Below are 11,779 nucleotides of genomic sequence, written 5' to 3' on the forward strand. Positions count from 1 at the left end.
TTCCAGGAAGGAAGAACAGCAAGAGCAGAAGCCCTGCTGTGGGAGCAGGCAGAGTACTCCAAGGGCAGAGAGGCTGGGAAGAGGGAACAGAATAAAGGAGGAAACAAGTGGTGGGCGATGATGGCAAAGCAGAGGCCAGCCTGGGGACCTCAGCTTTCATTTCAAATGTGTTGAGAAGTCAGTGACTGGGGGGGCAGGTGAATTACATGTTCTAAATGTTTCCTTGCTTACTTAAAAAATATATCCTTATTAGGGTATAACTGACACATAATAAATTACACACTTGAAAAATGTACAATATAAGGAGTTGTGACCTAAGTGTACACCCATGAAACCACAACAATCAAGATAATGAACATCAACCACCCCCCAAAGTTTCCCCATGTATTATTTTTATTTATTAAAAATTTTTTTTTCTTTATTGATTTTAGAGAGGGTGAGAGATAGAAATATCGAGAGAGAATAGCAATTAGCCGCCTCCTGCATGCCCCTCACTGGGGATCGGGCCCACAACCTGGGCATGTGCCCTGACCAGGAATCGAACCAGCGACCTCTTAGTGCACGGGTCGACACTCAACTGCTGAGCCACACTGGCTGGGCTTCCCATGTATTTTTTTTTAAATGTTTGTTTATTGATTTGAGAGAGTGAGAGGAACATCAATGAGTGAAACATCCATTGGCTGCCTCCGGCACACCTGCTACTGGGGATTGAGACGGAAACACAGGCATGCGCCCGGACCAGAAATCAAACCCGAGACCTCTTGGTGCATGGGACACTCAACCAATTGAGCCACACCAGCCAGGGCTCATATATATATGAGGATATAAGGATATGTTTATTGACTTTATTTTTTAAATTTATTTATGTTTTAAAATCCTCACCCGAGGACATTTTTCCATTTTTTGTTCAGATAGAGTGGGAGGGAGAGAGAGAGAGAGAGAGAGAAACATCGACGTGAAAGGGACACATCGAGTGGTTGCCACCTGCACAACCCAACCAGGGCCAGGGACAAACTGCAACCGAGGCATGTGCCCTTAGCGGGAACCGAACCCGGGTCTCTCTGGACCGCAGGCCGATGCTCTAACTGCTGAGCCAAACCGGCCAGGGCTGTTTATTGACTTTAGAGAGAGGGAGAGGGAGAGCCCGGCTGGTGTGGCTCAGTGGTTGAGTGTCTGTCTACCCATGCACCAAGAGGTTGCCAGTTCAATTCCTGGTCAGGACATATGCCCAGGTTGTGGGCCAAATTCCCAGTATGGGGCATACAGGAGGTGGCCAATTGATGTTCTCTCTCATCAAAGTTTCTATCTCTCTCTCCCTCTTCTTTCCTCTCTCTCTAAAATCAATAAAAAATAAAAGTAAAAAATAAAAAGAGAGCCGGGAAGGGGGGGAGGGAGAGAGGGAGAGAGAGAGAGAGAGAGAGAGAGAGAGAGAGAGAGAGAGAGAGAGAGAGAGGCAGGAGGACATCGATTGGGTGCTTCCCGTAGTCACCCTCATCAGGGATTGAGCCCACAACCTAGGTATGCGCCCTGATGGGGAATCAAATCTGCAACCTTTGGGTGTACGGGATGACGCTCCAACCAACTGAGCCACTTGGCTGGGGCTCCCTATGTACATTTTTTAAAACATATTTTTATTGATTTTTACAGAGAGAGGAGGAAAGAGGGAGTCAGAAGAGAAGCATCAATAGGCTGTCTCCTGCACGACACCCACTGGGGATGGAGCCCACAATCTGGGTATGTGCCCTGACCAGGAATCGAACAGATAACCTCCTGGTGCATGGGATGACGCCCAACCAACTGAGCCACACCAGCCAGACTCACTGGTTGCTTTTGTAAGTGCCCTGACGGGATCAAACCTGCAACCTTGGCATATCAGAACAACACTCTAACTGAAAGGGTCAGTAATGTTTTAAAGGGTAAAGGTAAAAGTTTGCAAAAGGCAGAAACTGGAGATTGTGTTGCTTGCATGACCTTTGCTCAGCCTTCTGTTGAGTAAGGAGAAGGTTTATCTGGATTGTCCGCAAGGCAATGGATAACCCAGCAGATCCCTGACGAGATACCAGACCAACCCTACTGCAAGGTGGACAATGGGCCAGATAAAGTACATAAGCAGGAGCTGCTGGAAGCTGAAAGGAGGATATATAACCAACACCCCAACCCTAGTTTGAGGCTGAACCCTTCTTGGCTCAGCCATCCTGCACCCAGGCACATGCAATAAAGCCATTTTGCTCTACACTGGCCTTGCGCTGTGGATGTGATCTCCCACCAGTTCAGACCTTTTACTAACCAACTGAGCTACCTGGCCAGGGTAAACTTGTCTTTTATTCACAGATGTGAAAAACCCTAAGGAACTTACAAAAAAGTTGCTAGAGCCCTGGCTAGTTTGGCTCAGCGGTTGAACGTCAGCCTGCAGACTAGAGAGTCCCGGGTTCATTTCCCGCTAGGGGCACGTACCACACACACATACACAAAAGTTGCCAGAATTATTAAGTGAGTTTAACGAAGTTGCAGGATACAAGTCAATATGCAAAAATTAACTCTGTATCTATATACTAGCAATAACCATTTGGAATTTGAAATTGATAAGAATAGCATTTACAATAGTATCAAAATATGAAAAACTTAGGGATAAATATGACAAAACATATACAGAATGTAAGACCTATACACTGAAAATTACAAAACACTGTTGAGAAAAAGATGACCTTATAAAATGAAAAGATATATACCATCCTCATGAATTGGAAGACTCAATATTATTAAGATGTCAATTTGGGCCCTAGCCAGGTAGCTCAGTTGGTTAGAGCTTCATCCTGATGAGTTCGATTTCTGGTCAGGGCAAAGACAAGAAGCAAGCAGTGAATGTATAAATAAGTGGAACAAGAAATTGTTCTCTCTCTCTCTCTCTCTCTCTTTTTTTTTTTTATCCTCATCCGAGGACATTTTTTCCACTTTTTGTTCAGATTGAGTGGGAGGGATAGAGATAGAGAGAAACATCAACGTGAAAGGGACACATCGAGTGGTTGCCACCTGCACGGCCCAACCAGGGCCGGGGACAAACTGCAACCAAGGTACATGCCCTTAGCGGGAACCGAACCCGGGTCTACTCTGGACAGCAGGCTGATGCTCTAACCGCTGAGCCAAACCGGCCAGGGCTCTCTCTCTCTCTCTTGTTGGGAGCCGGTTACATGTCTAACAGAGTCCACGGAGCCTGGAGGTCTTGAGTCAGAGACTTGACCTCTCCCACAATCTCAAAAAATTAGGCTTGCATTGCGTTTGTGCAGCTCGGGGCTAAGTGTGGCCCAATGTACCTTGAAATACCTGAGATAAAAGACTGGGTGTTCCTGTTATCTGGGAGGCGAACAAATTCTATACAGCACTGTTGTAGCCCTGGGCATCATATCCAGAAGATCCTGTTTTCTTATATCACTAAACTTTTGCTATAAGGTATAAAAGACATGTAGTAAAGCATATTGAGGCTGATCCTGCTGAGGACAGTCCACCTGATCCCATATCCGTGTCTTTGTCTGCATTCCCACTTCTCGAACTCAGGGACTCTGCTCTCCAGGCTGGTTCCTGGCATTCTCTCTCTCTACTCAATAAATTAAAACAACATTTTAAAAAAAGATGTCAATTTGCCCCAAATTAATCCATAGATTCGATGCAATAATACTAAAAAATATATATGGATATGCAAAGGGCTCTGGATAGCTAAAATAATCCTGAAAAAGAACAAAGTTGGAAACTTCCGGTCAAGATGGCAGCGTAGGTAAACGCGGTATCGCGTCCTCCCACAACCACATCAAAGTTACAACTAAACTACAGAACAACCATCATTCAAAACCACCTGAAATCAAGCTGAATGGAAGTCCTACAACTATGGAATTAAAGCAGCAGCCACATCTGTTATAGCTCACTATCCTTGGAATTCAATAAAGAAAAACAACTTGTCCTTGAGCTGCCCTAATTAACAGCCTCAGGGACAAGAGAAACAATGGGGATGTTATAGACTGCTTTCACTGGGAATTTGGAAAGTAACATCCTTCAGAAAAAGGGAGGACAGAAACGGCCCCAAGGCCAGAATGTCCTGCATGCTCTGTAAATAAAATGATAGGGAGAAACTGAAGCTCCCTTTACCCCATAAAACTGTAACTGTTAAAAATATATGCATTGCACCTGGCTAACTGCTGATATCCGCTTCTGTACACGTAGCTCGCTTGCTCTGCTAAACTTTTGAGTACCCCTGCCCTATATAAGCAACCCTCCCCCAGAGCTCGGGGCTGCAGTTCTCCTCTGCGTAGGTTGGCTGCAGTCCCTGCGCGGGTAATAAAGCTCACCTCTAATTCACCCAACTTCGTGTCCGAGTGAGGTTGACTCTCCTGGGTTACAACAACATGGAGACTGGTAGGAGGGGCAGAGGTGGACGGGCTGGTCCCACACCCACGTCTGGTGGATAAAAATCAGGAGGACACCTTGGCTGGGAAGTTCCTCCCTGAGGACTAAGGAGTCCCCATCCCACACCAGGTGCCCCACTCAGGGTTCCAGTGCCAGGAAGAGAATCCCCATCACTTCTGGCTGGAAAAACCAGCAGGAACTGAGGCTCAAGGAGGCTGATGCGGCTGGAGCCCCAGGCAGCTCCTTAAAGGGTCCGCACATGGACTTATTGGACTCTCTCCCTCTAAGCTTGGAGGGGAGGCAGCTCCAGGGGCACCAGAGACACATACTGGGAAGAACTGAGCTGTTTGGCACTGGAGCGAGGGCTGGAGAGGGGGCTTTCTCCGGGACAAACGTGCTGTCTGAGGCCTTTGTTCCTTTGGTGAGCCCTTCCCTGGGACGGCAGACAGTCACCATATCTGGGACTCCAGCAACCTGGCTCACACTGCCGCCCTGGTGATTCCCTGAGGCCCCGCCCCACCCAACTTTCAGGCCCACCCAAGCTGTTGCCAGTTACTTAACCATAGGATTGGCCTGTCCTGGATCCTGCTTCAGGTTTTCCTAAATTCTCTCAAACAAGCAGCATCTGGTCTCAGCTAGCCCCATACCTCATCATTAAGTAATACATAAAAACAAACACAGGGAGGCAGCCAAAATGAGGAGACAAAGAAACAGGTCCCAAATGAAAGAACAGAACAAAACCCCAGGAAAAGAACTAAGCAGAATGGAGATAAGCAACCTAACAGATGCTGAGTTCAAAATACTGCTTATAAGGATGCTCACTGAACTTAGTGAGGGCCTCAAGAGCATAAAAAAGGACCAGTCAGAAATGATGGATGCACAGTCAGAAATGAAGAAGGCACTAACTGAAATAAAGAATAATTTACACAGATTCAATAGTAGAGTAGGTAAAGCCAAGAAGCAAACCATTGATTTAGAATATAAGGAAGCAAAAGACACCCAATCAGAACAGCAAAAAGAAAAAATAATTCCAAAAAATGAGGATAATGTAAGGAGCCTCTGGGACAACTTCAAGCGTGCCAACATTCGCATTTTGGGGGTGCCAGAAGGAGAAGAGAGAGAAGAAGAAATTGAAAACCTATTTGAAACAATAATGGCAGAAAACTTTCCTAACTTGGTGAAGGAAACAGACATACCAGTCCAGGAAGCACAGAGAGTCCCAAACAAGATGAACCCCAAGAGGCCCACACCAAGGCACATCATGATCAAGATGCAAAAGGTTCAAGACAAAGAGAGAATCTTAAAAGCAGCAAGAGAAAAGCAGTTACCTACAAGGGAGTTCCCATAAGGCTGTCAACTGATTTCTCAAAAGAAACTTTGCAGGCCAGAAGGGAGTGGTAAGAAATATTCAGAGTGATGAAAAGCAAGAACCTACAACCAAGACTACTCTATCCTGCAAAGCTGTCATTTAGAATTGATGGCCATATAAAGAGTTTCCCAGACAAGAAAAAGTTAAAGGAGTTTATCACCACCAAACCATTATTATATGAAATGATGAAGGGTCTTTTTGAAGAAAAAGATAAAATACATGAACAAACAAAATGGCAATGAATACATATCTATCGACAATGGAATCTACAAACAAAATGAACAGGTAGAACAGAAACATTCTCATAGATACAGAGAACATTTTGTTGGTTGCCAGATGGGAGGGGGGTTGGGAGAATGGGTAAAAAAGGTGAAGGGATTAAGAAGTACAAATTCATTGCTAGACTGACAAACCTCAAAGGGAAGGGGGTTGGGGGGTGGGAAGAAATAAACCAAAGAACTTATATGCATAACCAGTGGACACAGATAATAGTGTGGAAAAGTCGGGAGGGGGGCGGGAGTGGGAAGGAGGGGGTCAATGGGGGAAAAATGAGGAACAACTGTAATACATTCAACAATAAAGATTTTAAAAATAAATAAATAAATAAATAAAATACAAAAAAAAAAGAACAAAGTTGGATGACTCAAAACTTATTAAAAAGCTACAATAATCAAGACAGTGTAATATTGAATACAGAAACAGACGTATACATATGGTCAATTGCTTTTTGTTGTTGTTGTTAATCCTTATCCGAGGACATTTTTCCATTGATTTTTAGAGTGGAAGGGAGGGAGAGAGAGAAACGTCATTGTGAGAAAGACACATCAGTCGATCAGCTGCCTCCTGCAGGACCCCGACTGGGAATCGAACCTGCGACCCTTTGGTCCATAGGCAAACACTAACCACTAAGCCAAACCAGTTAGGTCTGGTCAATCAATTTTTAACAAAGGTACCAAAGCAATTAGATGGAAAAATAATCTTTTCAACAAATGAAGATGGAACAATGCAATAAACAAACCTTGACTCTCACCTCACACCACGCACAAAAATTAACTAAAAATGAATCACAGATCTAAATGTAAGAGTTAAAATGATTAAACTTCTAGAAGAAAACATAAATCTTAATGTCTTTCAGTTAGGCAAAGATTTTTTAAAAGACACAAAAAGCACAAACTACAAATCAATATATTGGATTTCATCAAAATGAAAAACTTTTGCTCTTTTAACATCCTGGCTCGTGTGTTGAAACTACAATGTAGAGGGCAATGGCAGAATCAGAGAGGCATTTAGGAAACTACTGCTATCTTGTTGGTCAGTGATAATGAGTGGGAGTGGTAAAAACAGTGATTTTTTTTTTTAATCCTCACCCGAGGATATTTTTCTATTTATCTTCAGATAAGGTGGGAGGGAGAGAAAGAGAAACATCTATTTGAGAGGGACACATAGACTGGTTGCCTCCCGCAGGACCCCAGGCCTGGAGGAACCACAACTGAGGTATGTGCCCTTGGCCAGAATCAAAACAGGACTCACTGGTCTGCGGGCTAACGCTCTACCCCTGAGCCAAACTGGTCAGGGCAAAAACAGTGATTCTTGAGGAATCTTTAAAATGGAGAACACAGGATTTGCTGATGTATTGGTGAGATGTTAAAGAGGAGTCCAGAGTCATTCCAAAGACTTACTGAGAAAGGGAAGAGGAGATTTGGAGGAAAGACTGTGTTCTGAGAAGCCTATTTATGAGACTTCCAAGCGTAGATGTCAAGGAAGCAGCAGGATGTAAGGCCTGGAGCTCAGGAGAAAAGTGGGGCTGGAGAAACACATTTGGAAGCCGTCATAAAGTTTCTTACTCTCTTAGTCTGTTGCCTTCTCCATAAAATGGGAAAAATATAGATACCTACTTTTTACTTATTTTAATTTTTTTCCTTTATTGATTTTAGAGAGAGAGGAAGGGCGAGGGAGAGATAGAAACATCGATGAGAAAGAACATTGACTGGCTGCCTCCTGCATGCCCCTCACAGGGGATTTGGCGCAACCTGGGCATGTGCTCTGACCAGGAATCCAACAGGTGACCGCTTGAAGCATGGGTCAGTGCTCAACCACTGAGCCACACCAGCCCGGCAGTACTACTTTATAAAGTGCATGTACAGCCCTGGCCGGTTTGGTTCAGCGGTTAGAGCGTCGGCCTGCGGTCCTGAGAGACCCGGGTTCGGTTCCCGCTAAGGGCGCGTACCTCGGTTGCAGTTTGTCCCCGGCCCTGGTCGGTTGTGCGGGTGGCAGCCACTTGATGTGTTCCTTTCACATTGACGTTTCTCTCTCTCTCTCTGTTCCTCTTGCTCCCTCCCACTCTACCTGAACAAAAAATGGAAAAATGTCCTCGGGTGAGGATAAAAAATAAAAATAAATAAATAAAATAAATAAAGTGCATGTACAGATAAAAATTAATGAATAGATTAAGCTCAGAATAGGTGCTTAATTCTTGACAGCTACTATTTGTATATTGACACTTATTCATTCGAAGGACAAAATATGCAAAAGCGCTAGAAGTGTAGTCTCTGGAGTGGATGCCAGATTCCAGTCCTTACTTTACTTGCTAGTTGTGCGACGTGTCCCTTTCACATCAATGTCTCTCTCTCTCCCTCCCACTCTACCTGAACAAAAAGTGGAAAAATGTCCTCGGGTGAGGATAAAAAAGAAAAGGCATAATTGTAATACCTATACATAGGGTTATGAAAAGTCGCCGAGATAATGGAGCATAGTTTACTTATTAAGCACTCAGAAGTTATCTATTAGCAGAAGTAAGAAGCCTTGAACAAATAATACATTCATCCTATGAGCAATCAATCGCCTCTTCCTAAAACGCCTCTATAAGACCTCACAGAGCCTGGCAGTTGTGGCTCAGTGGTTGAGCATCGACCCATGCACCAAGAGGTCCCCAGCTGGATTCCCGGTCAGGGTACATGCCCAGGTTGGGGGCCCGATCCCCAGTGGGGGCATGCAGGAGGCAGCCAATCAATGTTCTCTCTCATCCATGTTTCCATCTCTCTCTCCCTCTCCCTTTCTCTCTCTCCAAAATCAATGAAGATAAAATAATTAAAAAAAAAAAAAAAGACCTCACAGAGCCGCCCCGAAACCCACTCAGTCGCTGCTCCTCCTCATGCCCACGGCAGTCCTCGCGGAGCCCTTCCTTTGCCCAGCTTTGAAATATCTTCCCAGACTGAACTCGGGGGCACAAAGAGTTTGATTAGTTTGTAGCCGCAGTGCCCAGTGCAGGAACGAATCAGCCTTTTCAAACCTTGAATGAATACCCCACTCACTCGGTTCCTCCACCCACTATGAAAAGGCTGCGGCCCCACCGGCACAAAGTACAGGGAGCCGCAGGCCCCGCCCCGCGCCAGAAAAAGAATAGACAAGAACTCCCAGCGGCCTGCGCGGTACGTTGCTCCAATCGTCAGACGCGGCCGCAAGGGGTGGGGTCTATATATGCTCCAGCCCGGCGCCCAGTCCTCCTTTTTCTCCCGCGCAGCGTCGCAGGTAACTTGTGGAGTTCGGAGCTCGCCTGCCGCCATACACGCCTATCCTCCACCGGTCCCCCCAACCCCTGCCCTTAGTCTCTCCGCCACCAGCCCCGCACTCACCTGAGCTGCCTCCTGAGGCTGTAGGATGTTGAGTGCAGCATGGAGGAACCGGACCTCCCCACTTGCTGGGCCCGAGGTCTTTAAGAGCACGTGGGCCGCATGCGCAGGGCGAGGGGCCGGAGCCCGCGATGGCCGCGCCCTTCTCCAGCCTCGGCCTGCGCAGCTCAGCGCTCCGGTGTGACGGGTAAGTAGTGCCAGCAGGCAGCTGGTGCACGGCAGCCTTGGGCCTGAAGTGGCTTAATTTGGGGGTGGCCACTTGGTGGTGTCAGCCAGACCTTGAATCCGAGTCTGCTTTTGACAGTGCCAGCATACCTGCTGGGTGACCTTGGGCAATTGACTTCATCTTAATTAACTGGCTGCACAATATGTGTTACGGAGATCACCTAGTTGATCCAAGGTTTTCTGGAGGATAGGTTTTAGAGTTATTCAGGTGTTAAGTAGTAAATAGGATCTACAGGATGGCTGTGTTTTATTTTGAGCTCCAAAGTGATAAATTTCAGTAGTCAATGATGATACACAGGGCTTAGGTGAGTGTTAGGGCTGAGCGGCGGTTGGGGCTGTCCTGTGACACTGCCCTGTGGCCCTTATCGAAGCTGCAGCTGCTTCCACATAGCTGCTGCGGTCAAAAAGGAGCCCAGAGTGACAGTTTTCCTTGACGGTCGCCGTTCTGTTTGTTGTAACTGATCTGCAACATTTCGGGAAAAGACAGTTCCAGTCGTACGTGCTGTTTCTCAGATACAAACAACTTGGCTAAAATTGACGTTACCAGAGGTCAGCAGAAATGTTGATGGGGCATGATAATTAGTGTATGTGCCATGAGAAGAAAAGGTTGAAAATCGCTGTTGTATAGGAACTTGCATATAGGGTTAACAGAATAAGGCTTTTGAGAAGTAGGTTGTTGGGGCCAAGGTAGTATAGAGGGGCAGGTGGGAGTGGGTCATCTGTATGGGGAAATTCAATGGCTGGAAACAGATCTTGGTGATGCTTTTTGTCATTGCCCTCAAAAACTTAAGGCAGCAAGTACCAGGATCAAAGGCCAGTTAAATCTTTAAGATTCTGAAGACCAGATAAGATCATTCAGGACAATTGTGTTCTCATCTTAGCTGTGCCAGATGAAGACTGCAGGATGGCTCAAGTTGCTTTCTGGTGAGTGAGGACTCTGGAGTCATGACAGTGATAGAACACAACCACCTCAGGTCCTGGTAGGTTTCTTTTGGGGACTTAATTTGGGACTAACTGGTGGGTCAGTACAGCATGTTTCCAAGGGCTGTGGCTGGTTGTAGCCATGGGATCTCCAACTGCATGCCAGAACAACCTGGAAAGACTTTGACAGCTCAGGTCAGCCTAATACCTGCAGCTGCCACTCGCCTTTCCTATAATATCTCAGGATCTGGGCTTGGGAGCTTTCCACTCCAGTCGTTCCCATCAAATTCCACGCAGATGGATGTACTGGATCAACTTACTGGTTTAGAGCTTTCACACTTTTTTCCTGCAGGTTGCCTCCATGTTTCCTGGGAAAGCTGAGGAATTCCAGCTTGTTGCTGTCCCTGTGCTTTAGAATCAGGTAAAATTAGATGTTGAAGACAACCTGACCCTCCAGTTCCCTTTCCCATCGGATCTGAACACCGGTCTTGGTGGTCGTAAAAGGAGGAAAAGTAATACTGAAGCTGGCCTCACAGTGCTTGTGCTCTGCTCTATAGCAAGTGGGCTAGTTTCAAACAATGTTGAATTTTCTGAACTTGTTTCCTCCTCCCCTGTAAAATGAGATAAAGGGAGGAAGGACGTATGTGAATCTCTGGACAGTTGGTGTTGTAGTGGTTGCTAGTATTTGTTTTGGAAGGGATTTATTAATGGTTTTCTTGCCTCTTGATTGAGAATGTCCTTTTTTTATAGATCTGTTACCAATAAGCTGTCTTTATCTGTTATTAAGGATCTACAGAATTTGGTAAGTTAAATAACTGCCTGATATCATTTACATGTGGTCTGCCTTGTGTGCTGTATTTGTTAGCTGCTGATGACCAGAAAACAAAAATAAATGTTTACAGTATGATTTGGTCTATTGGGTTTGCCCATCCTAAAGTCCAAGCACATGTTCTGCTGTGAGAGTAGAATGTAGCAGAGGGGAGAGTGGGAGATGGATTTGTAGAAACAAGTAGTACCATCTAGCTTGGGATTTGTTTTTTTTAGGCTGACTGGTCTGGGATGAAACCTAATCTGAGTGGACATCTATGGATGATAAATGCGGATATGGGACTGAGACCAGCTCTTAGGAAAGTATTGGGTAGCATTGATTAATTGGGGCAATACTAACACACTGGCTTATACTTCCTTTTCAGGAGAAGCTATATGGGAAGAGGCAAGTTAAAAGACAAGATTTGTGGAG

At 45.6% G+C, this 11,779-nt stretch overlaps 4 non-coding genes across 4 annotated transcripts; all 4 read left to right on the forward strand.

The window, feature by feature from the left end:
- Nucleotides 1-9,972: 9,972 nt before the first annotated feature.
- Nucleotides 9,973-10,107, forward strand: LOC118627386. The gene has a single exon (XR_004959132.1). It is a non-coding gene; the product is annotated as a small nucleolar RNA SNORA16B/SNORA16A family (small nucleolar RNA).
- A 539-nt stretch (nt 10,108-10,646) lies between these two features.
- LOC118627405 lies at nt 10,647-10,777 on the forward strand. Its single transcript, XR_004959150.1, has one exon. It is a non-coding gene; the product is annotated as a small nucleolar RNA SNORA44 (small nucleolar RNA).
- Nucleotides 10,778-10,987: 210 nt separating this feature from the next.
- LOC118627411 lies at nt 10,988-11,120 on the forward strand. The gene has a single exon (XR_004959156.1). It is a non-coding gene; the product is annotated as a small nucleolar RNA SNORA61 (small nucleolar RNA).
- Nucleotides 11,121-11,587: 467 nt separating this feature from the next.
- Nucleotides 11,588-11,661, forward strand: LOC118627430. Its single transcript, XR_004959172.1, has one exon. It is a non-coding gene; the product is annotated as a small nucleolar RNA SNORD99 (small nucleolar RNA).
- Nucleotides 11,662-11,779: the final 118 nt, after the last annotated feature.

The sequence above is a fragment of the Molossus molossus genome, unplaced genomic scaffold, assembly GCF_014108415.1.
Source record: "Molossus molossus isolate mMolMol1 unplaced genomic scaffold, mMolMol1.p scaffold_m16_p_12, whole genome shotgun sequence".
NCBI lineage: Eukaryota > Metazoa > Chordata > Mammalia > Chiroptera > Molossidae > Molossus > Molossus molossus.